Source organism: Gopherus flavomarginatus, chromosome 15, assembly GCF_025201925.1.
Source record: "Gopherus flavomarginatus isolate rGopFla2 chromosome 15, rGopFla2.mat.asm, whole genome shotgun sequence".
In the NCBI taxonomy this organism is placed as follows: domain Eukaryota; kingdom Metazoa; phylum Chordata; order Testudines; family Testudinidae; genus Gopherus; species Gopherus flavomarginatus.
In genome coordinates this window covers 26,101,611-26,123,559 of record NC_066631.1, presented here as the reverse complement: position 1 = coordinate 26,123,559, position 21,949 = coordinate 26,101,611, and the positions used below count along the sequence as shown (strand labels likewise).

Below are 21,949 nucleotides of genomic sequence, written 5' to 3'. Positions count from 1 at the left end.
AAAAAAAAAGGTAAATACAGCTGGATGTGAAATGCCCCCTGTTGATTGCATCGATACAGTTTACACTTCCTGTAATAAACAAGGAAACTGTGGCCTGGCTAAATCACAGACACCTTCAACCAGGTTATGCAGTGGCCATGCCAGCTGCCAGCTCAGCTCTTTCCTTTTTCGGACTAGGGTGCAGTATGTGTTTGGGTGGGTGTCAGGAAGTGGTCTTGCAAAAGATCAGATCAGGCTGGTTTGTTTTGTACAGATAAAAGTGAATCAGTCTTGCTGCATTTATCTTATTTGCACTGCCTGTAAGATTTTTATTTTTATAAACTTGTTGCAATTAGTGTACTCTTTCTAGTTGTCCTAGTATATCCGGTTTGACATAGTTACAGAAGTCTGATGCAGGAGCAAACCTGTTTTTCTTTCCATTGGCAAAACAAGTCCATTATTATCTAGGAATCTGTGAGGTGAAAAGTTTCACATGTAATTGACTCTGAATGTTATGTGTATATTAAAATATACATCCTTTTTGTTTAGATATGTGTGATGTGGATTATTTTTAACTTTCTTTAGTATACATGTTTCTCTGAAAAGGGCTTTTCCATGTGTTGTATACCTTTTATAATAAATTTAAAAAATCAGATGTGGAAATGTCTATGGGTCTTGAGTTTTGTGAGTTAACATATGGTATAAGGACGCTTTGAAATAACCTAAAATACAGATATTTAAAGAGGAGACCTAAGAATACAGGATTTGTGGGATGGTTGTTCATTTCATTATTATTTGGAGTTCAAGCCCTTCCATAATTGAAAGTCTGTGTTGCATTTTTTTAGGAGGCATAAGCAATTAACGTTGTTATTTGCACATGGAAAAGATAACCGACTTGTCAGTTGGCATGAAACTTAAAATAAGAATAATGTAGTCAAATAGTTTTCCACAATTTAATAACTTTAGGGAGTTTTAAATAGCTGTAATTTCTAATTCAGGTGTTTGCTAATATAATACACTAAATAGGCTAATCAAAATTGGTATTTGAGATTTGGCCAAGATACTGAAAGTATAAGCAAAAATAAAATAGATTCTCCGTTGAACTGAAACAGAGAAATCTGGGACAGATATTGTAGCATAAGACTTTTCAAAATATATTTTGACACGATCAATTTTTAGACAGTTTTTAGGTTTGTATAGAAGTGTTTACCCTAAGATCTTGATTCTGCAAACATTTGCACATAAAAGAATAATTACTTCTTCTGGGTATGTATAATATATTAAAGTAAAATATGTTTGTGTGCTTCTAGATAGACTCATGGTGCTGCAAGGAAGAACCTCCTTTCTGTTCATGTTCATAAAGCAGTTTCTAATAAGTGGACCTCACTATGTGTATTTTGAGAGGGTGAATAGAGAGGATACTGCCCCTGCTTATAGCTTTATTAAGTCTGATTTCAGTTCTTTGTAGGACATACTGATGATGAGGCAGCCATATTTCTATGGCTGACTGGATGTATTAGATCACTTCCTCAAATAGCAAGTGAACTTAAATTCAAGCAATAATCATGTGAAATAGCAGCATTAATTGAGATCACCTCGTTTTTCTGTCCTCCGCAGGGCCCTTCTGGCAAAATTGAATAATCTCTCCTAATTTGGCCCACAAGATTGTGGGGTCTTTCCCTGCTTAGTCATGCGGTTCCTGTGCATGTGTATTTGGTTGTTTGAGGGAGTCTTAGTTTGGGAGGAGGGGCAGTGAATAAGTTACATACTGCACCTAAGGCATGATTAAAATAAGTCCAAGCCAGTTTATCCAAGAGTTGTATATTGTGAGTTCACTGACATAGCAGATACACAATTGCGGAAGTAATTGGTTTGACAGTTTTTCTTTGCTTCTTTCTTACCTGTGTGTAAAATATGCATACAAGGTCTGCTTTTTTTGTTTGTTTGTTTTCCTCCAAAGGTGCTAAGCACCTGCAGATCTCACTGACTTCAAATGGGTGCCCAACATTCCTGACCATCTAGCTCTTTAATTGCCTGAGATTGGTGCTGCAGGACTATCCTCTTTTAAATGATTGCACTAAAGAACAATAATAAACCTTAAGATTTTTTCCACAGTGTTATCTTCTGTGTAAACACTCCAAATATTGGCAAATTATTGAATAGAAAGTTTTATAACTCCAGGCCCATGGGCATGAGGGTCTTGGAATTCAGTGGTGCTGCTGAAGGTTAAAGGAACAGCAGCAACAAAGAATGCTGAACAAGTTCTCTGTCAACACCGAGTGCAGGCCAGGTAAACATCCTGCAAGCTGTTCTTTGCTGCCCTTCAAAAGACTGAAGTCTTGTCGTGATAACCTTTTTTTAAAATAGAGGTAGTAAAATATTCGTGTTTGTCCTGGTCCCATATTCTCTTCTGTAGATCCCAGGCTGTTCTTGTGCATAGACTAAAAACAAAACCCCAGGCCTGTTACACTCATGACCCTAGTGTCGGATGGACTCTGGGACTGAAAAGTTAAGTACGTTAAATTGACCCATTTGGCAAAGTGCAGTAGAAGCAGATTCACTCCAGGTGCCAAAACAAATGGAGGAGAGAGAAAAGGAAGAATAAAAATAGATATGGTTGACTTTTAAAAGGAAAAAACACTTCTTCACCCAGAAGACAGCTAGAAAGAAATACGTTTTTCTGATAGCTTCCATGCAAGTGACTGCTATAGTTGCCCTAGAGATGTTATGTGATCTCGCATAAAAGGCATAGTGGCCTGCGGCTCAGGAAATTCTTTCTGTTCTGATATGGTCACTCTATAGAAAAAAAATGAGATCTTTTGGAATGGATAGCACTGAACAAGTTTTTCATCTTTAATTTCTACTGCTATCACATACTGCAAACAGACAATGTTATGTCTTGTGGCAAGTCTAATGTTTAGTGCATGAAAATTTTCCCTTCCGCTCCCTACTATAAGAATATCTTGAGTGATCATTTCCTTCTCATCTTCTCTTGACAAAAGGGGCTGATCAATTTCTTCTTGGAATAATACAAAGGGGATCTCCTGTGGCCTGCTGTGGGGAACCAAGTCTTTAACTCAGCCTGCTAATTCAAACACCTGATCACTTCCCCTGTCACATAGCTGTTGCCCTAGGTGTTCTGATAGTTCTTTCTCTCTGCAGAGGGAAGGAATCTCACTCCATGTTGCCGTGTCACTGGCTAACTAATATATCCACACTACAGTAATGGGAGTCATCTATAAGTACCCAGGTTAGCTAGAACAAAGTGAATGAAAACAAGCCCAGTCTCATTTTCCTTGTAAACACCACCAAACAGTATAAAAAATTGCTGACCTTACATCTGCTTTATGTTCCTCCTTCTCAGTTTGTCCAGCTGTGCCGAGAAAGGCAGGTAGCTGATTAATGCCTTCCTGAAGTGCATTCTGTAGCATAACTGGCATTTACTGAGGCTATCTTTTTGTTGGGAGAACCAAACTTTCAGTTCAGGTTCCCTTTGGACAAGTCAATATAGAAATCTGGCAGGTTCTTTCTTTAGAACAGGCCTGCACAACATGCAGCCCAGGGGCCACATGCGGCCTGTGTGGACGGGCTCACTGTGTGGCCTGTGGGGGTGGGGGAGTGAGTAGGTGGGCTCACTGTGTGGCCCGCGGTAGGTGAGGGAGGGGGGCTGAAGAGGCGGGCGGGCCAGTGGCGGAGGTGAGGGGGGGCTGAGGGGGCGAGTGGGCGGGCAGTGGCGGGGAGGGGTGAGTAGGTGAGCTGGAGGGGTGGGGGCCTGAGGAGATGAGCGAGGAGTCAATGGCTGACCTGTTCTACTGATCTGGTCTGGCTTCCATCTCCTCTCCAAGGGTTTCAGCTGTCAGGAGGTGCTGCCTTCCATGCCTTCCTCATTCACACCTCATTCATTCAACAGGGCAATTGATTACAATGTTGGGGGAAGATCTTATTCTACTTCTAGCAAAAAGACATTTTTCTTTTACCTTAATTTTACTTCCTTAGGGGCCCACTATAACATATTACCGAGGTTCAATAGGGCTGTTTCGGTTGGGAAGCGCTGGGGAAGGAGGGTTTGTTTCCGCGGGGTGGGCGGTGCTTGGGGGAGGGAGGAGGTTTGGCAGGGCCGGGGGGGTTCGACCCTTAGCTTTTTTCTTTGGAGTAATATGGCCTTCCCTGCTTTACGAGTTGTGCAGGCCTGCTTTAGAGAGACAGGCCTGCTTTAGAGAGACAAAGTGGGGGAGGTAATATATTTTATTGGACCATTTTCTGTTGGTGAGAGAGGCACCCACTTTGTGTGTCTGTCCTGGAACCAACATGACTAGAATGGCACTGGAAGCAAAGTTCTTACTTTGTTAGATTTACCTGCTATTGTTATAAGTAACCCCTCTGAACAACTGAAAAGAGACTAGAGAGGAAATATTTCTCAATACTTTTCCAGTTTGCTTTGCGCATTTATCACTTTGGGTGTAATTACTGTCAGTTTTTCCCATGGTCTCTGTGTGGGTCTTTCACACAGCCACAGGAGGGAGAGATTTTTTTCTAAAATAGGAAAACAGAATTGCAAACCCATAAATATTGTCAAGAGGTTAGTGTCCAAAACTAGTGTAAATCATTTGTTTTATATTGGGAAGATTTCAAATTGATGACCTCTTTTTAAGAGAAGTCTTGATCATGCAGCCATTTATCCGGGACCAAATTTCCTAACATCTCGGCAAACTAGATGGTTTAATTTAAACAGAAATCTCTCAAGAGCTTTCACTTTCATGAACCTTATAGGAGAGTGCAAGGTGTCACTAGTAGTGCTGTGCACATAATTAGGGTTTGGTGGCGGGGGGGCATTCTGAAAAATTAAAAAAACATGTTTTAGCTCAACCTAAAACTGTTTAAAAAAATTGGCAAATTGGAAAGTAAATTTTTTTTGTTTCAGGTCAAACTAAACCATTTGTTCAACCTGAAACTAAACATTTTGTTTTGTTGAGCTTTTTAAAAAGTGTTTTTAAATAAAACGGAAAGCAATTTTGAAATAAAGTCATTTTGAATCAGAAAAAATGTCTTTTTTTATTTTATTTTAGGACTTTGTTTGAAACAACTCAGCTAAATTTACTTGAATTCACAAATGTTTGTTGACCCAAATCTGCATTTATCATTGTTGGGGGGAAGGGAGGCGTGGAGGAGTTTTGGCTGAAAAATTTCATCCAGCTCACATAATTAGTGCTGCAAACATTCCAGATAGAAGTGAGAGGTTTTATGAAAGTTGCAGGTGCACCTTTAAATGTATCTGTGCTAAAAATTGCTGTGTGCCTAGGCTAGCTTGGCCGGGTACCTGAATTAGTTAAATACATTTTGGTGAATTCCTGAAATCACTGCCTAATAATGGTATGCCTTGTACGAAACAGACCTCTTTTCTTTGTGCCATCCAAAGACACCTTTAATGTAACACTGATTCCAATGACTGAGTTGTTGTTTGTTTCAAAAAATGTACATCAACTTAAAAAAACCTTCAAAGTAGTAGTAAAATTATATTGATGGGCATTTTAAATTTAATTGGAGCAGCCCCTTTGGTTGATCCAAAGACAATAAGAGTATCACGTTGAGGTCCAATTGATACCAGTGCAGAATGAGCACTATTCTCTGATGTATCACAGCTTTGTGTCTTTGGTATCTTTACTGTATGGTTGCTTAAGGCGATCTGTTGTGCTTCACTGAAGAATATTGTTGTAAGAGTTGGCACTTCAGCCAAGAGACTGAAACGAAAACTGTCGTATCAAAGACTCATAGAGGGATTTCCTCCTTGCATTACAAGTAGTTTCTATTTCCAGATCAAGGATCCCTCACCCTGGAATGGTTCCCCTCACATAGTCACCTTTATGCATCTAAACACACTTCCTCATCCACTCAGCCCAGCTGGGAGCAGATGCCAAGGGGGAAGATGACACCATCCCAAAGGAAGTGATGCTTGTTGACATGCAGTCACAAGGAGGCCTGATTGTACATTCCATTCCCAAACAAGAATCGCCATTGAGCAAAGCAGGGCAATGCCTGTCCACCTTGCCTCGTGACTGCCTCTGAATAAGCCCGACCTCTTCTTGAGTCACTTCCTCTGGAATGGTGTCAGTTTGTCCTTGGCGTCTGCTCCTGGCTGGGCTAGGTGACTGAGGAAGCCTGCTCAGAAGCAAGAAGCCTTCTGTAGAGTATGGCACACTGTACCAGGTCAGGGACACTCAATTAGTAGAACAAGTTGTCAGGAGCCATTGGAGCAAGGAATACGATGATTCAAGAAACATATACTGGCCAGCACCTTTTCTTGGCAGTAACCTTTGTGGAACTGTCTAGGGCTATTGTCTGAATACGTGATTGGAGAGCTTTAAAATCCTTATTCTGTGTTCACACTTTCATTTGGGTATTACAGCCTGATCCTGCGATGCTGGGAGCTCTTAACTCCTGTTCTCAAAGTCAGTGGGTGTTGAGGACCATCAGCACCTTGCAGGATTGAGATTCCTCCACCTCTTCCCCCCGCCCACCCCCCATGCTGGAGAACTCTTTGGATCTAGGAGCCAAATTGTGGAACAGTATGAAAATTGTTTCAGAATGACTGCTGTCCAGTTTCTGATCATCAGTAGCTTTGTGCCCCTGCCTCCCTCCGGCTTATCTTTTCCCATGTAGATCATTTATAGAAATGTGAATAATCCTCTTTTTCATTCTATTTGTTTTGCTACTTGTGTGTCTGTGTGGGTGCATATATAAAATTTTCATTTGAATTATTTAAGCATGATTTAATAGGAACACTGGTCTTAAATTCTGTTCTCCAACTCTACATTTTGGGGCTGAATTTACCTAGACAGTGTCCCTATAAACATACATGCTGGAGGTGTTAGTGAGTCCATGATAAATACAGGCATAGAACCTAGGAGTTGTGAAGTATAGTTAGGAATAAAATCCTGCTGGGTTTTGCATTCCTTACGCATTCAAAGGTAAACATCTCTATCAGAAGTTTCAAAGATCAAATGAACCAGGTAGATGCCTAGAACACAATGTATATTTCCACTTGGTACCACTTTCATAGTGCATTTGGTTTGTTAAAAGGGGGAAAAATGTTAGTAGGACACTTATTCTTTTAAGCAGCCAGTGGGGATTAGGCCAATTTGACAAGCCATGGGCTACTTACTGTAAAAGGTTTTCAGTGCAATGTTCTGCTAGCAAAAATAAATCACAAAGGTGGTCTTACAGCGAACATTATGCACCGTCATACAGGAGACTCGATTCCACCTCTGTGATGGGGAAGATAGTGGCGCTTCAGCATCACTGTCTCATGCAAAACAGTTGGAAGAGCAGTGGGTGGAAGTATTTAGCAGTAATTAGTGTGGTCTGAAATGAAAGAGTGGGTGAAACACCAGTCTCCATCAATTGGACTGTGTAATCATGAGGTTTAGTCACTGGATTGGTACATAAGGGTTTTGAGTAAGAGACTATAGTCTGTCCTAATGCGGAAAAAATCTGGCCACTTGTCGTCCCTTCATAACTCATCAAAAGTCCTGATTCTGGAAATAAATATAGGCAGGGTAGGTGGGTCTGGCTCCACTGAACTATGTATTCAGTGAACTGGAGTGCAGGTTACAGCTCAAGAAAGACATGGAAATGGTCTAAGCTATTCTTTCTTCCATAACATCATCTTAACCTACTTTGCCCTGGTAGACCATCTGCCATCCAAGTATCTCTCAAATGCTTTAAAAAGACGAAAGAATGAAAAATATCCGAAGCAGGTATTTATTTTCCCCACTTCTCAGCTGGAGGAACTGAGGTACAGAAGTGATTTCTTGCCCAGAGCCGCACACAAAATCGATGGTAGAGTTGGGAGTAGAACTCAGGTGTCTTGACTCCTAGTGCTGTTGTCATGCCCACAGATCCTGGTCGTCAGCAGGTGGGATCGAACCTGGGACCTCTGGCGCTTAGTGCTTGAGCTAAACGCCAACTGGCTGTTAGCAAAGACTGTAGAGCAAACTCTTCAATCAATCCCATGGCACAGAACACCACACCCCGCAGGTGTGTGGGTTACACTGTGCCTTAACCCAGGACCTTCCTTCTGAGGTTACTTGATGTACAGTTGTGTCCAAAGGGACTAGAGCATCCTCCCAGCCCCTGTCTTCTCTGAGCACACAGGATCCCAAGAGACTGTTACGGCCATTGCTGACTTTGTTGCATCTTGGATATGCCTGGAGCAGAAGAGCCAATTTTCCTAAATTCTGCACCATAAGGCTAAAGAGACTGAAAAGGGAGGGTGTGGAATTACATAAGTGGTTCAGTGATATGAAACAGCCCCTGATACTCTAAATTCAGGCAAATATCATTTCCTACTTGGGCTGCCAACAAATCTCAGTTTAATCTCTGCACATCTTGTTCTGTCAGACTGAGTAGCTTCCCCTGGGGGCCATTCTATCCAGGTACCATTCACAATCCCAGAGTAGCGGGAGTTTGTTAAATGAGCAGCAGGGAAAGAGTTAATCATATTCATATTTAAATTGTCTCCACCGAGCTATAGAGCTAACATCCCAGTCAAATGAATGGGAGGTAGTTCAGAACGTTCAGAGCTATTGCAGGGTTACACTCATCGGCATAAAAAATAAGTCTAAATTCAGTAGAAACAAGTGGGATCACTATGTCTGGCATGCTGTGCGGTATTGGCTCAGTCAGACATGACTGGCTCTAGAAATGCCAGAACAGGTACCGTCTGCTCTTCTCTGTCGTGTAGTCACTTCAGCATTTTTTTTCCAAATTGCATAAAGGGATCCCTTAAAGGGTTGAGCAATCAGAATTTGAACACTTATTGACCCCATGATGTTTTTCCAATGAAGATCAGTCTAGGAATTGCCAGTCCTTACCACAGTCCTCAGAAAAAGTGAAGGGTGAGTCTTGGACTGGGTGATCATGAGTGTGAACGCTTCAAGGTGAATATTCCAATTGGCCTACTTCAAAGACATCCTCTAATCCCTGCAAATGTGACTTTCCCAAGGCAGCTCAATGAGTATGGCCTCTTGCCATGGAAATGAGACGTTGACAGGGGCAGTGGCCGTGCATCCAGATTTGATGATTTACTGGCCAGTGGAGAACTGGGACTGTTCTGAATACGAGCGCCAACTAACAATGCAGGGTCAGGCATGTGCAGTTGGAGGGCCAGATCCGCAGCTGGGGTAAATCAGACACTATGAGATTTAAATTTAATAATGACAATTTATTAATACTAATTCCTAGCTTTTATATAGCATGCTTCCACCATAGATCTCAAAGCACTTCACAAAGGAGGTCAGTATCATTCCCATTTTACAAATGGAGAAACTGAGGCACAGCGGTAACATGTCTTACCCAGGGTCACTAGCAGGTCAGTGGCAGAGCTCGGAGAGAACTCAGGTCTCCTGAGTCCCAGTGCAGTATTCTGTCCACTAGGCAACATTGCCTCTTTCTACCAGCTGAGGGTCTGGCCCTCCATTTTTAATGCTTTTGTCTCCAGTCCATTTGAATAATTACAAATATTTCTTCTCTTGCTCTAAATCATCTTAATTGATTCAGGGCTTTGAACTTTATAACTTGGGTTATAAGTCTGAGTGACTGGAAAATAAATGTAACACATGGACAATATATCAATATTGACATTATAGTTCTGTATATAGACTTCAAGTTCTCCTTCTGCTTCAGTTTTTGTGCCTCTTATGTGTAAGTTTAAAAAAACCCAACAGCACTCCACAGAGTGAAAGGCTCAGTTGAATTAGTAATAGAATACACAGCCTCTCACCTCAGGTCCTTGGACTGAAGCCGAGATCAGCTCAGTACAATCTGAAGCTCGCTATAGTCTCACACCTTCTTAGTAAGTTGCATCAAGAAGGTTTGCGTGTTTATATTCCCAAGAGTCAGGTGTCCACATCCCAGTTAGCATCCTGATGTCAGCAGAGAGAAACCAAAGGCAGAGTGGATTTTGGAAGCTGAACTCTGCTTCTGTGGTCTCTCCGTAGCCTGGGTGGTGCACATTGACAGTGGCGTAGCTTGTGCTGCTACTCACTCTGTTCTGCCTGTTCTGTGGACGATAGGTTCCCAAGTTGTCAGTGTGGCCTCATCACAAGCAGTTCACTTATGTTCAACTTTAAATCAAAATCTATGTAGTGAGGACTATTAAGCAGAGAACTGATGACCTGGGAAATGTGAGGTCCCTAGTAATGTCATGTCAAAAGGAGAGCAACGATTGACTCATCAAAATGTCAAATATAATCCTCTTCCACTCATATCTGTGGACCGAGGAACCTGATGAACCCACGATAAACTCCTCAGTTGACTCAGACTAGCGTCCAGCTTGGCAAATATCCTCTCCTCTTCCATTACAGTCTTGCTAAGGCAATGCAGCTGGAAGAACGAGCTGCTAGTGTTGCTACAGCTTCTTTCTGTGTTCTGGCTCAGGGAGGCTTCTCGGGCCAGCTTTCCTTAGAGCTTGTCTACAGCTGGAAATTACCAAGATAGCTGTTCTGGAATGGCTCCCTGACCCCGCTTACTCTGGAATAAGAGTGTGCATTCAGGGTCTCCTGTGGAAGTCGTTATTACAGAATAGCTATTTCAGTAAAGTTCCAAGTGTGGACAGGTCCTTAATGCCCAGGCCCTGAGGTCTCTCTCTGTCCTTTGTGGCACTTTTCCCAGCCTGGCTGCAGAATCGCACTAAATGCCACTCTCAGGTTATCCCTGCTACAGCATAGAGTGGAAGCAGGAAGCCTAGTATATAGCCTTTGGGGCTGGAGCCATCTCATGTGTCCCTCTGCCTTAATTCACAGAAGCAGTCACAGAATATTAGGGTTGGAAGGGACCTCAGGAGATCATCTAGTCCAACTCCCTGCTCAAAGCAGGACCAATCCCTACTTCCCTAAATGACCCTCTCAAGGATTGAACTCACAACGCTGGGTTTAGCAAGCCAATGCTCAAACCACTGAGCTATCCTCCCCCCATAGTGGAGGCAGTGTTACTTTTTGTCTATAGTGCATGAATGAGCTTCTGTCTCACTGCCTTGTGGTCAGAGCCAATACCTCACATGTTCCTCAGGGCTGGGCGACTTCCTGAACAGACAGAAGAGTGGTTGCTCAGGTCTTGAATTGAAGCAGAAAATGCAGCTTCCCTGGTTAAAGCCTTTAAATAAAGGAATGAGTTCACTGAACTGGGAAAAAGGAAGTTCGTCGTTGGTCAACAATCTAGCCCTGGGGCTAAGTCCTGCCTCCCTTGGTGTAAACAGAGCAGCTCCATGGTCCATTATTAGTCATGGAGTTGCAGATCCAGAGGGACATGGTGTCATCAGTGACAGCTGCTTGTGGGATGGCAGTCTCGTCCTTGCCAGGGAGTAGCTAGAAGGGTGCAGTGAGCTCCTTAAAAAAATGTCTCCGCATCCTTGCTAATTGCTCTGGCCGCCATATACTCCCAGGGCCAAAGGCAGCAGTAATGTGAGCAGACAATGGCATAACTTCACAGGCTTTTGTATTCAGTTACAGCTAGGGTGACCAGATGTCTCGATTTTATAGGGACAGTCCTGAGAGTCGGGGCTTTTTCTTATATGGGCACCTATTACCCCCCACACTCCGTCCTGATTTTTCATATTTGCTGTCTGGTCACCCTAGTTACAGCAGGGCTGAAACTGGCCTTTGATATCCCAAGGTAGAGCTGCCATTACACACAATGGGATCCCCAGTCAGAGATTCAGTGACATGTTAGAAAAAAGCCAGATAAAAGAGCCAATCGCTTCCTCCCTCCCTCCCTCAAATCCCTGCTGGTCTCCGAAAGAGATGTCGTCCCCAGCACATGTAAGGTGTGTGTACAATGACCTGCTTGCCTATGCTGGCTAGAGACTGCTGCATTGCATCCATCTCAGAGCTCTTCTCTTCTTCGTTCCATGTTAGTTGTAAAGCAGCCTTACCATCAACCCCAGGACCGCTATACAGTATTTAGTTTCTTTTTAAAAGAGTGTGAATTTAAAGCTTATGAAATTGATAGCCCTGGTGACCAAAGTTCCTTCTGTCATGCCGTCTGGAGTAGCTCACAACTGTGAGTGCCCACTTCAGGGCAGACACCCCACACTGGTTGTATGTTCTATAACTGGATTTCACCAGGCCAGTAACCAACTAGATCACTATACCAGTCTTACCATGGAGTCACAGACAGTCCGCTTAGACTCTCCAGCCTATCTTGCCACCCACACAATCTGGATTTTGTGATAATCACTTAAACCAAAAATCACGCCAGATCAGGTTTCTCCCAGTCCCAAGAGACCAGTCACTTACCCCAGATCAACTGGTATTCCAGATCTTACACCAAAGACAACACTGCCAGTAAACTAACTATAGGTTTACCAGCTAAGAAAAGGAAATGAGAGATATTGAGAGGTTAAAGCAGGTAAAATATATTAACAGGTAAGTCACAGTCTGTAAATCCAAATGGTGGCAGAGATGTAATAAACTGCCAGTTTCCCCCAAAAATTGCAAGGTACCAGAGGTGTCTCTGCTTTTCATTTGGCACACTTCCCTGTAAAAGTGCAAACAATCAGAGATAAAAGATCTTTCTTTGAATCCATATTTATGTCTTCTCGCAGAAGATAAGCTGACAGTCTCTCTACCCACTTGGGCTTTTCCTTTGATGATGAGGGGTAAAGAATGTGCTTTGAGTTGCTGACCTCAGGTCATCACACACAGTGGCTATTTGCTTTGAAATTAGCACCTTTTCTGATAAAATCCTTCATTAGCATTCCCCAAGGCTGCTTTGACGTCTGATGAGTTACTTAGTTACAGGGGTATTTACAATGGAAATGTTAACTATTATATTATAAGGGCAACAGATAAGTGAAAACAACACAAGTAACATTTCAGTAGTTTTTATGAAGTTTAAACACCTAAATACACTCTTATATTTACACTCATTTTGATCTAGACCAATACATAAGTGAATTGGCCTGAATACACTATAGCATGACCAGATCAGCCAGCATCACACACTCTAGCCACACAACTAGTATAGGATGGGCAGTATAGGCTTCCTTGAAGCGACACCCCTAGGAGTGAGAGGATAAGTCTGTCTCCATGCCTGTTTAATCCTTACCCTCTGAACACACTGCCAGCAAAGATGCCAGTTAGTGGTGAGAGAGGCAGTGATTTATAACATGGACACTTGTCCATTGGAAACTGCATTGAGACCCACCATATTCATACCACATTAGCACTGAATAGCCATCAGTCAGTAAGCATTGTAGATCAGTGCTGGCCTAGGCTTACCTGCATCACCAGAGCATATGTATTTGGAGCTATACTCCAGCTGTGGAACCACTTCCTTCCTTCGTTGGCATGTGGGAGAGACTTAGATTTTAGCAATAGCTAAAAAAGTGACTTTTCTTGAACTCTTGACTGAATGAAAAGCCTTCAGCATATAGCAAGGGTGATCCATGTGTTTCCACGTCTGGTTTATGTAGTGATATCAATTCTTATGTCTAAATGAAACTGTCTCATCAAAAAGTCAGCGGAGGGATTCCATCCATCAGTTCAGAAGAAATGGCGTTTCTGGCTAGGACATTTTCACATCACTTTTTCTGTGCTCAAAATTACTAAGATCCAAAAGGATCTAATTTCTATTAAGAATCACTTGTTAAAAGTTGTTGAAACAGACTTCTCTATTTCTTCAGGGCTAATACTTTGAGTCTTACTTACAGAATTAGAAATGAGCTCAATCTTCTGATTAATAAAAAAAGAAAAATCGTAATCATGCTCTAGTCTTTTGAAAGACTGACTGGGACACAGGGCCAACTCTCAGTGGAAGAGAACTGAAAAGCAAGCTCCCATCCCCCCGAGAAATTAAAACACAACAACTCCGCCCATGGGATCATAAGGGGCTCAAATCCTGCTCTCCTGTTTGTATAGATGCATAGGCCCTATCTCCTAATGCTTGGCCTCTCAGCAAAGAGGCTTCTTGTGTGAGTGAGTCACATGATTGTGCAATGAGACACAGAACTGATCTCATCCTCTCTTTATTAGGTATTGCAGGGTGGAGGTGAACTGAAAGTTTGCACAGCTCGTAAGTGCTTTGTGACCATATGAAAACCACTTGGGAAGGCTCTGAGGACACACTTGTATGGAATCCTGCCTTAACCCCTGCCAGGTGGGGTTTTAGGCTGACCCTGTAACAGAGTATCTTTTGGAATTAATTCATTGATTTACAGGGATGGGCAACAGCAGGCTCTTGCAGAGGTGGTTTAATGGAGGTGGACAAACAGGTGGACATTGAGCCCTTGGGTCTAAAAGACAGGTGTGTTCTCATGGGAACGCTGCAGCACACTGGACTAATAATTAGCTCTTTTCAGTGGCTCTTAAAGCACATCACAAAGGTTCTCAGTACCATTACAGACGCTCCCCGACTTACGCAAGCGTTCCGTTCTGGAACACCTTGCATAACTCAAGTTTTGCATAAGTCGGAAACTTATCTCCAACCATTACGCCAACAAAAAAAAAAACCCAAAACACTCCTATTTCTATCTTATGGAACTTTTTCCATGAGCTCGAATTTGCGTATGTTGGGTTTATATAACTCAGGGAGTGTCTGTATCCCCATTTTTACAGATGGGGAGATAGAGGCACAGGGAAGGGAAACAACTTGCTCAGGGTCACCCAGTAGGCTAGTGGCCAAGCTGGGAATAGAGCCTCATTCTCCTGAGTCCCAGTCCTGTGCTTCATCCACTAGGCCACATTGTCTCCTGGTATCTGGAAGGATTCCTAACATACTTCCTCCATGCACACTGTAAACCACCTGTATGGATATTATGAGACTTTACTAGCTGAATAAACCTAGGAAGAATTAAAATAAAATCTTTCGTACCTACCTGTTTGATCAGCACAGAAACTTTGCTTGCTACTGGCATAGGACTTGCATTGGTCTGTATCCTGCATTGTAAGTCTTATTTCTGTTAATAAACCATCCTCCTTCAGATCACAACTGTTGGTGTATCTAAAATTAATTCCCAGTGACATATTTGACAGTTTGTCACTTGCAAACTGCCATACTAAGAGCTAGAGTTTAAGGGAGCCCAAGCCTGCAATGCACTGTGAGGTGCTACGTACCCTTAGTTCTGATAGGATTGAAATGGAGTCGAGGGTGCTCAGCTCTTTGAAAGATTAGGCCCTGGGTTAGCAGCTCTGTGAGGGACCTGGGAGTGCACTTTGCCGTACATTTCAGACTGATCAACTTTAGCGGTTAAGTGGATTAGATCAAATTATTGGTTTAGCTACTTTACTACAATTACAGCCCAAATGTCACTCTACTCTAAACCCACAGGCTTCGTTAAATACACTGAAAACAAATCCTGCATCTCCTCTCTTCATGCCCATAACCTGTCCCTACATTAGATCCTTCCTGCCACGCAGGCTGAGTGTGGCTGCACTGTACTGCTGACTTCAAATAATCAAGATCTTTTGCAAAAGTAAATTCCATGCTGAGCAAATAATCCAACAGACCTTTCTGTAGCCACACATACTGGGCATCAGACACCTCACCTACCTGTGTTTGGGGGAGCGGGGATTAATTCAAGTACCTCCAATAATGAGGGTGGCTGTACTAAAATTTGTGGAAGTCTATTTTCATGCTTCTATCCTACATTCTAGAGGGACAGTGAGGCTTCCTGACCTATTTTGTGTGTCACAGCCACAGCATTGCATTGTATGAAGGAACAACTATCTGGGCAGATTGAGTTCAGAACCTCCCTAAACCTAATGTCCTTGGGGTTCCCCTGATTCCTGAAGCCAGACCAATCCCAAACATCACACCTCCTCCCCATTTGGATGTACATGCAGACTGCTCAGGTATAATCTGTTTAATTCCTACATTCATTCATTGCTACAGTCTGAGTAGGGGGCTGGATTTTACTTAGAGGGACGGGCTCTGAGCTAATAGTTCTTCCATTCTAAATTCTCCAACTGCTTCACTTTAACAAATTAGGAGGAGGTGTAAAGTTACCAATGTTCAATAACTGTGCTCTCCTGCTCAGCCCGACCTAGCATGCACCAGTTCAGGTATCTACTGGAACCATTGTCTTCCTCACCAATTCCTTACAAATAGCTGCTGCCCATCTGTTTCTGCCACACGACTGCTGGCAGGGCCCCAGAAATGCACAAACATCTAATGTCCAAGTGACTGATTCCTAGAGCCTTTGCTACCTGGAGATGTGAGCCTGAGAAGTGCTAAATGAACAGGCGTCCTCACCACAGGGGCTGACACTGATTGGAGGCTACGCCAGCAGTCTTAGAGGGGCCAAGTTATGAATGGGTCATGGAGACTGAATGCATGTCAGCGGAGCCTGTATTACTCTGTTCCTGTGCTGCACCTGAGAACGTCCGACTCAAGGGCTGTTGAAACAGGAGAAATAAACTATAGACAGTCTCTGCCCCCTTGGAGAAGGCCTTGGCCATGGAATGTTGTACTGAAGAAACCCAAAACAAACGCAGTCAGTTATGGAGTCCCAGCTTGGCAGACACCGAGGCGGAGACGCCAAACAATTTACATGACCTTCTAAAATGGGTCAGCCTCAATATTTGTTTTAATAGCTGAATTTAATAAGACAGGGTAATGCATAACACTGTTTCAGAGGCATTGGTTAGGAAGAGAAGCCATTAGGTTGCTTGGTAACGGACACAACAACCCTACCCGGGATAAGTTACCCCTGAAGCCTGCACACTGTTTGATGCTATGAAAAGCAAAGCAACTGGCAGATGCCAGTACAGTGTCTCCATGAGACAACTCACTGAAGGGGCCTTAAGGCAAGTAGTAGACCATAAAAAGTCTTGCTGGGAGGGCTGGTGTCTTTAGCATCAGACAAGTCTGCATGTGTGTACACAAATTAAAATTGTAGAAGCAAGGCGCTGGTTGCTACTCAAATGATTTTCAAAGTGCTGTCAAAGTATTAACCAGTTAATACCAGTAGCGGGTTCTTGCACTCAGCTACAGCCTAGCTGAAGGCCTAATCCTGAAGGGTGCTGAGCGCCCTTTCCTACTCATTTAAACCAGCACCTCTTGACTGCATTCAGTTCCATTTTTAAGTGCAAACATGGATGATGAAGTGCAGTTTCTCAATCCTAATGCTGACAAATCAAAGACAACAGTGATCTAAGTTAAAATGTGTTGCCATTAGTGCCTACAGATGATGTGACGTTAATTGGCCTTGGGCATTTAGCTGGGTCTGTGTAGTAGCTGAAACAGAAGCTGCTTATTTTCATCATTTTTTTTCTAGATGTGGCCATCCAATGGATTTTTACTGTGCTCCAGAGGGAGTGGAGGATGGAACTGAAAAGTGTATTACAATCCCCAATGCAGGACTCAGAAAGGCCTTTTAATAGCTCAGTAATTAACACTTTTAAGCCCTTTGAAGCAGTCCTATTCTGCTGAAGAAAGATGCCTTTTCCCTGGTCAAAAAAAGCAAACTCGCTTCTCCTCCATCACTGAGGAAATCTTTACTTCAGCTTTTGCTTGACACTGGAGTTTCAGCTGTAGAGTCCAGTATGCAGCAGCTCCAAGCGAACAAGTGGGTGTGTATGAAGCAGCTGCATTACATACATGCTGATAGATGGGAAGCAAATCTTTTTTTTTCTTTCTTTTTCTTTTAAATGCCTGTTGTCTAAGACTTGCAGCTGCATGATGGATGGCAGAGTCCAGCCTCCATGGGGAAGCAGGGAATGAATTAAAAGGAGGACCATTGGCATGATGGGGCAAAAATGGCATTTCCTAAGCAGCCTCTCTCTCTCTGCCCAAATGTCTGGACAGAGGATTATATCCTGGCCTCCAGCTTCAGACGGAGTTTTCCAGAAGGCGTGTGAAAGCCTGAGTTGTACCTCCCTGCCAGAGAACGGGTGCTTGCGGAAAGCAACCAAAAAATAAAGTTCTCATTCACAAGCTGGCATTCCAGCTCCGATCCCCAGGCTGACAACTGTCCAGAACCTCCTTGCAGCATACAACAGCCATGATAACCTGGCGCAACCCTTCCGTTATTCACAGCTCTTCCCTTTAAAAACAAGCTCTTGTTAATTTTGCTGGTCACTCGTGTGCGTAGAAACTAGGTCACTGGAGAGAGAGTGAGATTAACTTGATACCTTCCCTTGCCCAGTGTGGAGAGAAGTGAGGTAGGTAGTTTGCTCATGCTCTGTTTAACTCCTGCCGTGCCATGCAGCTTTTCTCTGAGCAAGAGTCCTGCAGGGGGATGGATGGAACGGGTTGGTTTAAGCTCCTTTTCCAGCCCCATCAATGATGATTCCATTGCTACAGAAGAGAGATCACTCTAAATCCAAGTTGATCTGCATCCATCCTTTTCTTCACCAACATCCCTGGGTAGTTATAACTAGCCTTAGGAATTATTATGAGAGATTGTCAGTATCCTGTCCTTATTTCCACCTAGCTCCTAGTCCTGTCCTTGGAAGCTGGTCGGGGTGGGGACTTCACCTTCACTAACTTTGCAGAGTGGCAGGTGTCTTTATGGAGCTCTATTAATATTTCATGCCAGGATCGTGATTAGAACACAGTTTGGCCTCTGCGTGGATGGGACCAGACCATGGTCCAAGACGGTTGTGGCTCCATCACGTTACAATAGTCCAACATGGCTGCCTTTTGTAGAGCAGCAGTTATTCTACTGCAGTAGCACCGAGAGGCTCCAGTGAGGATCGGGGCCCATTGTGCTAAGTGCTTAACAAACTGGTCCCTGCCTCAAGGAGCTCCTGACCCAGACCCATGTTAGCATGGTTATTCCACTCTGGGCTGGGTCATAGATAACCGATGTGCTACTGAAGAGATTCTCTACTAGTGTTTCTATAGGGGTCTGTACTGAATTCCTGTGCTTGCAATAAAGGCCAGTTCTTTTCTAGGCTTCTATCTCCGGTGGAGATTCTAGCCCTGTTTGTCACTACAGAAGAGAGACTTGCGAGCTTGACAGAGCAGCATGTAAGGAAGCCTCATCGCAGGCTGAAATGCCAATAATTGAATGAATTAAGGCGTTGGTCTCCCCAGATGTGCCTGACATTTAAGGGCCAATGACTTGGAAATGATTATAAATAGCATGTAACCTATTAAACACTTATCATGAAGTTGTGATTTTTCCCCTCTGTCAGTTGCTTTAATTAGCTGCAAGCTGAATTATTCTCAAGTCCCCAAGCCCATTATCCTACACTTGCATGGTATGAAATGCCTCTGACTCTAGTCGCATGGAAATACCAGCATCCTGTGAAATGTAACAGAGTCTCACTATGCTCAGGACTGAGATGTGTTGTGTAAAGCTTTTGCCCAGGCGCTCTGGGAGCGCGGCCTAGGCATAATGTATCCTGAAGCCGAGCTTTGTTCAGTGCATACTCTGAGCTTGCCCGGTTAAGTTTCCTTGCTGGCTGGCTCTGTGGTATTTGCACTGGCATCTGCTCATTAAACATACAGCCGTGGTGTCTGTGTTCTGGAGAGGGGTGACTGGCTAGGCAGGGTATGTCATGCTCCAGTGAACTCTCCTCCTCAGCCTGCCAGTTTGACAAAGAACTGTGTTTATGAGGTTCAGTAACTTCAACTCCAGTGGGGCTGTGGCTTCTGGAGCTGGGTCTGAGCTGCCCCATTCCCTCCCCACCTTCACAGCCAGGAACCTCCCCTTTTTGGGTGGGTTCAGATACAAATCTGGAGCTATCTTTGCAGTTGAGGCCATCTGTCTGCCTTCCTAAAGCTGAGTGGGAGGATTAGCTATTAAATTAAATGTCCTTGGTGGCTTGAAGAAGCCAAGTTGATTCCTTAGCTGAAACGCTTCCTTAGGAGCCCTGGACAGCTGGGTTTTAAGTGCCCCATTGCTAAACTCTGTTTCTAAATCAGCTAATGAATGTCTGTGTCCTGGGCGTGCCTGTCTGAGGAGCTGGGCAGCAGCCTTCAATGGAACATGAGAGAGAAGTGGGGAGTCAGTGATCAAATGAGCTTGTTCACCCAACAGATCTCACCTTTATATCAGTCGTGGGGGCAGAGGGGGATGCGGCCTCCTCCTGACATGGAACAATCCTGTGACAATCCGACCACTTCCCTAGCGAGCTACTTAACTTGGAGACGGGCCCTGACCCAATTGCCCCTGGACTCTGGTAAAATTCAGATCTTCGTGGTTGACTCTCATTTCTCTATGGGGCTGAACCAAAACCTCAGACCTAGAAACTCCCCAAAGTTGGGGAAGTTCTGATCTGAAAACAAACCCTGTGGCTCAGGTCCCTCTGCTGAGCTGGCTGGTCCCCATGGCAGTTGGCTGGTCCATTACTCTGGTCAATGTCGTGGAAGGATTGGGTTATACAATCAATATTTCCTTCCACGTCAGACCTCCCAGTATGTCTGCCTGGGGCGTTTGACTCATACGTCCCTCCTGACTGCTTTCTGGGCTCTCTCTGCTGCTCTTTGCTCTCACCTCTGGAGTCCTGCAGGGCCCATTCTGCTCCTGGGAGTAGCTGGACAATGCTACAGGCTCCACTGTCACCAGAACCCTGAGGAGAACCTGCCTGGTGTCCTCAGGCAGAGTCCAGGCCTTCGGCTGCTCAGTCAGGGCTGGGAGTAGAGGGGGAAAGGGTCCGCTGGGCCCCTTCCCTGCCTCTTGGTTCTAGAAGGTGGGCAGGCCTTGGAGCCTGGCCTTTCCTGCTGGAATTGAACCCGTTGTCGCCCTACTCTGGTGTGGCGTATGCACACCCCATTGTGTTCTCCAAGAGAGATGGCTGGGAAAACAAGTGGCTGGATGGATGGAGTGTATCTAGGGCATGCATAAGGGGTGCTGGGAGGGAGAGGGAAAGATGTCGTGGAGCTGGCTACGGTTCTCCTGGGAAGGCATCTGCCGTCTGCTTTTCGAAGTAGTATCTGCAGCCTTGAGGTGGTGGAGGATTCATCTCTGCCCCTCGATAACCAGAGAGCAATAGCAATGTAGCCCCCTCCTGTGGCCGCTGCCACCTTCAGGCGGCCAGAAGACATGGCCACTCCGCTTGCCCTAGTAGCCATTCCTTTCCTGCCTCAGGAAACAGATGCTGTAATTCACTCTACTTAGGCCTGCTAGCCAGAGCTAACCAAGAACTCCATGTTGGGCTGCCACATGCTGCACGTCTCCTGAGCGCTCCTGTCACTGTGCCCTCTGTTCCCCTGTTTGCTCCTGGGCCTAATCCACAGGTATGGTCCTGTTCTTCAAGGGCTTTAGCAGGGTGAAACCAGCCTGCCTCAGAGTCATCTCTTGACCCACTAAGACAGCTGTGTTTATTGAGAATGCAGAAAGCAGGATGAAACGTTCACAGACCAGGCATTCTTGGTGCTGCATCCTTCTCTGTGGCATATCCTGACAGGAGACTGGAATGAGCTCTAGGCCATCTGGCTTCTTGCCCTTCTGCAAAAGCCTTCCCCGTCATGCCCAGATACTGTGGTGATGGGCACAGCACAAGAACGTGAATAGAACAAAACAGCTGGGCAGGAGGTAAATGGTTTCACTGGCTGAACTCCAGGATGACAAGCATAATCCATTCTGATCCCCTTTTCTGCTGTGGTCTGCCCCTTGACACTAAGATGATTGGTGTCTATTGAAAACTTACGTGAGAGAGATTTCCTCTCTTCTAGAAAAGTAAACAGAGGTCCACCTTTTCTCCTACAAAAGGATACCTTTTTTGTGTATGCTCTGTAAGATTCTCACTCTGTCTTGTCTTATGGTGTGTGTACTCTTAAAGTGCTGCAGCGGCACTACAGGGTAGATACGGCTGCGATGGGACAGACATACCTATATCCGTATCAGTTTTCAGTGTCGAGCAGCCCTCAAACTCACTGGTTGCATTGTATAGTGTGTGTTTGAGAGATCCGAGGCTGGGTTTCTCAGTCATTAGCAAAGATCATTGTATAATCCAGGTTTCACAGGTAGGATGGAGTAGTGCATAGTGGTACCGGGCAAAGCAAAGCACAACTGTTTTCACTAAAT

General features: G+C 44.2%; 1 protein-coding gene across 1 annotated transcript in view; it reads left to right on the top strand.

The window, feature by feature from the left end:
• HIP1R (huntingtin interacting protein 1 related) overlaps window positions 1–21,949 on the top strand; it is a 56,272-nt gene that overhangs the window by 824 nt on the left and 33,499 nt on the right. The window lies entirely within an intron of this gene.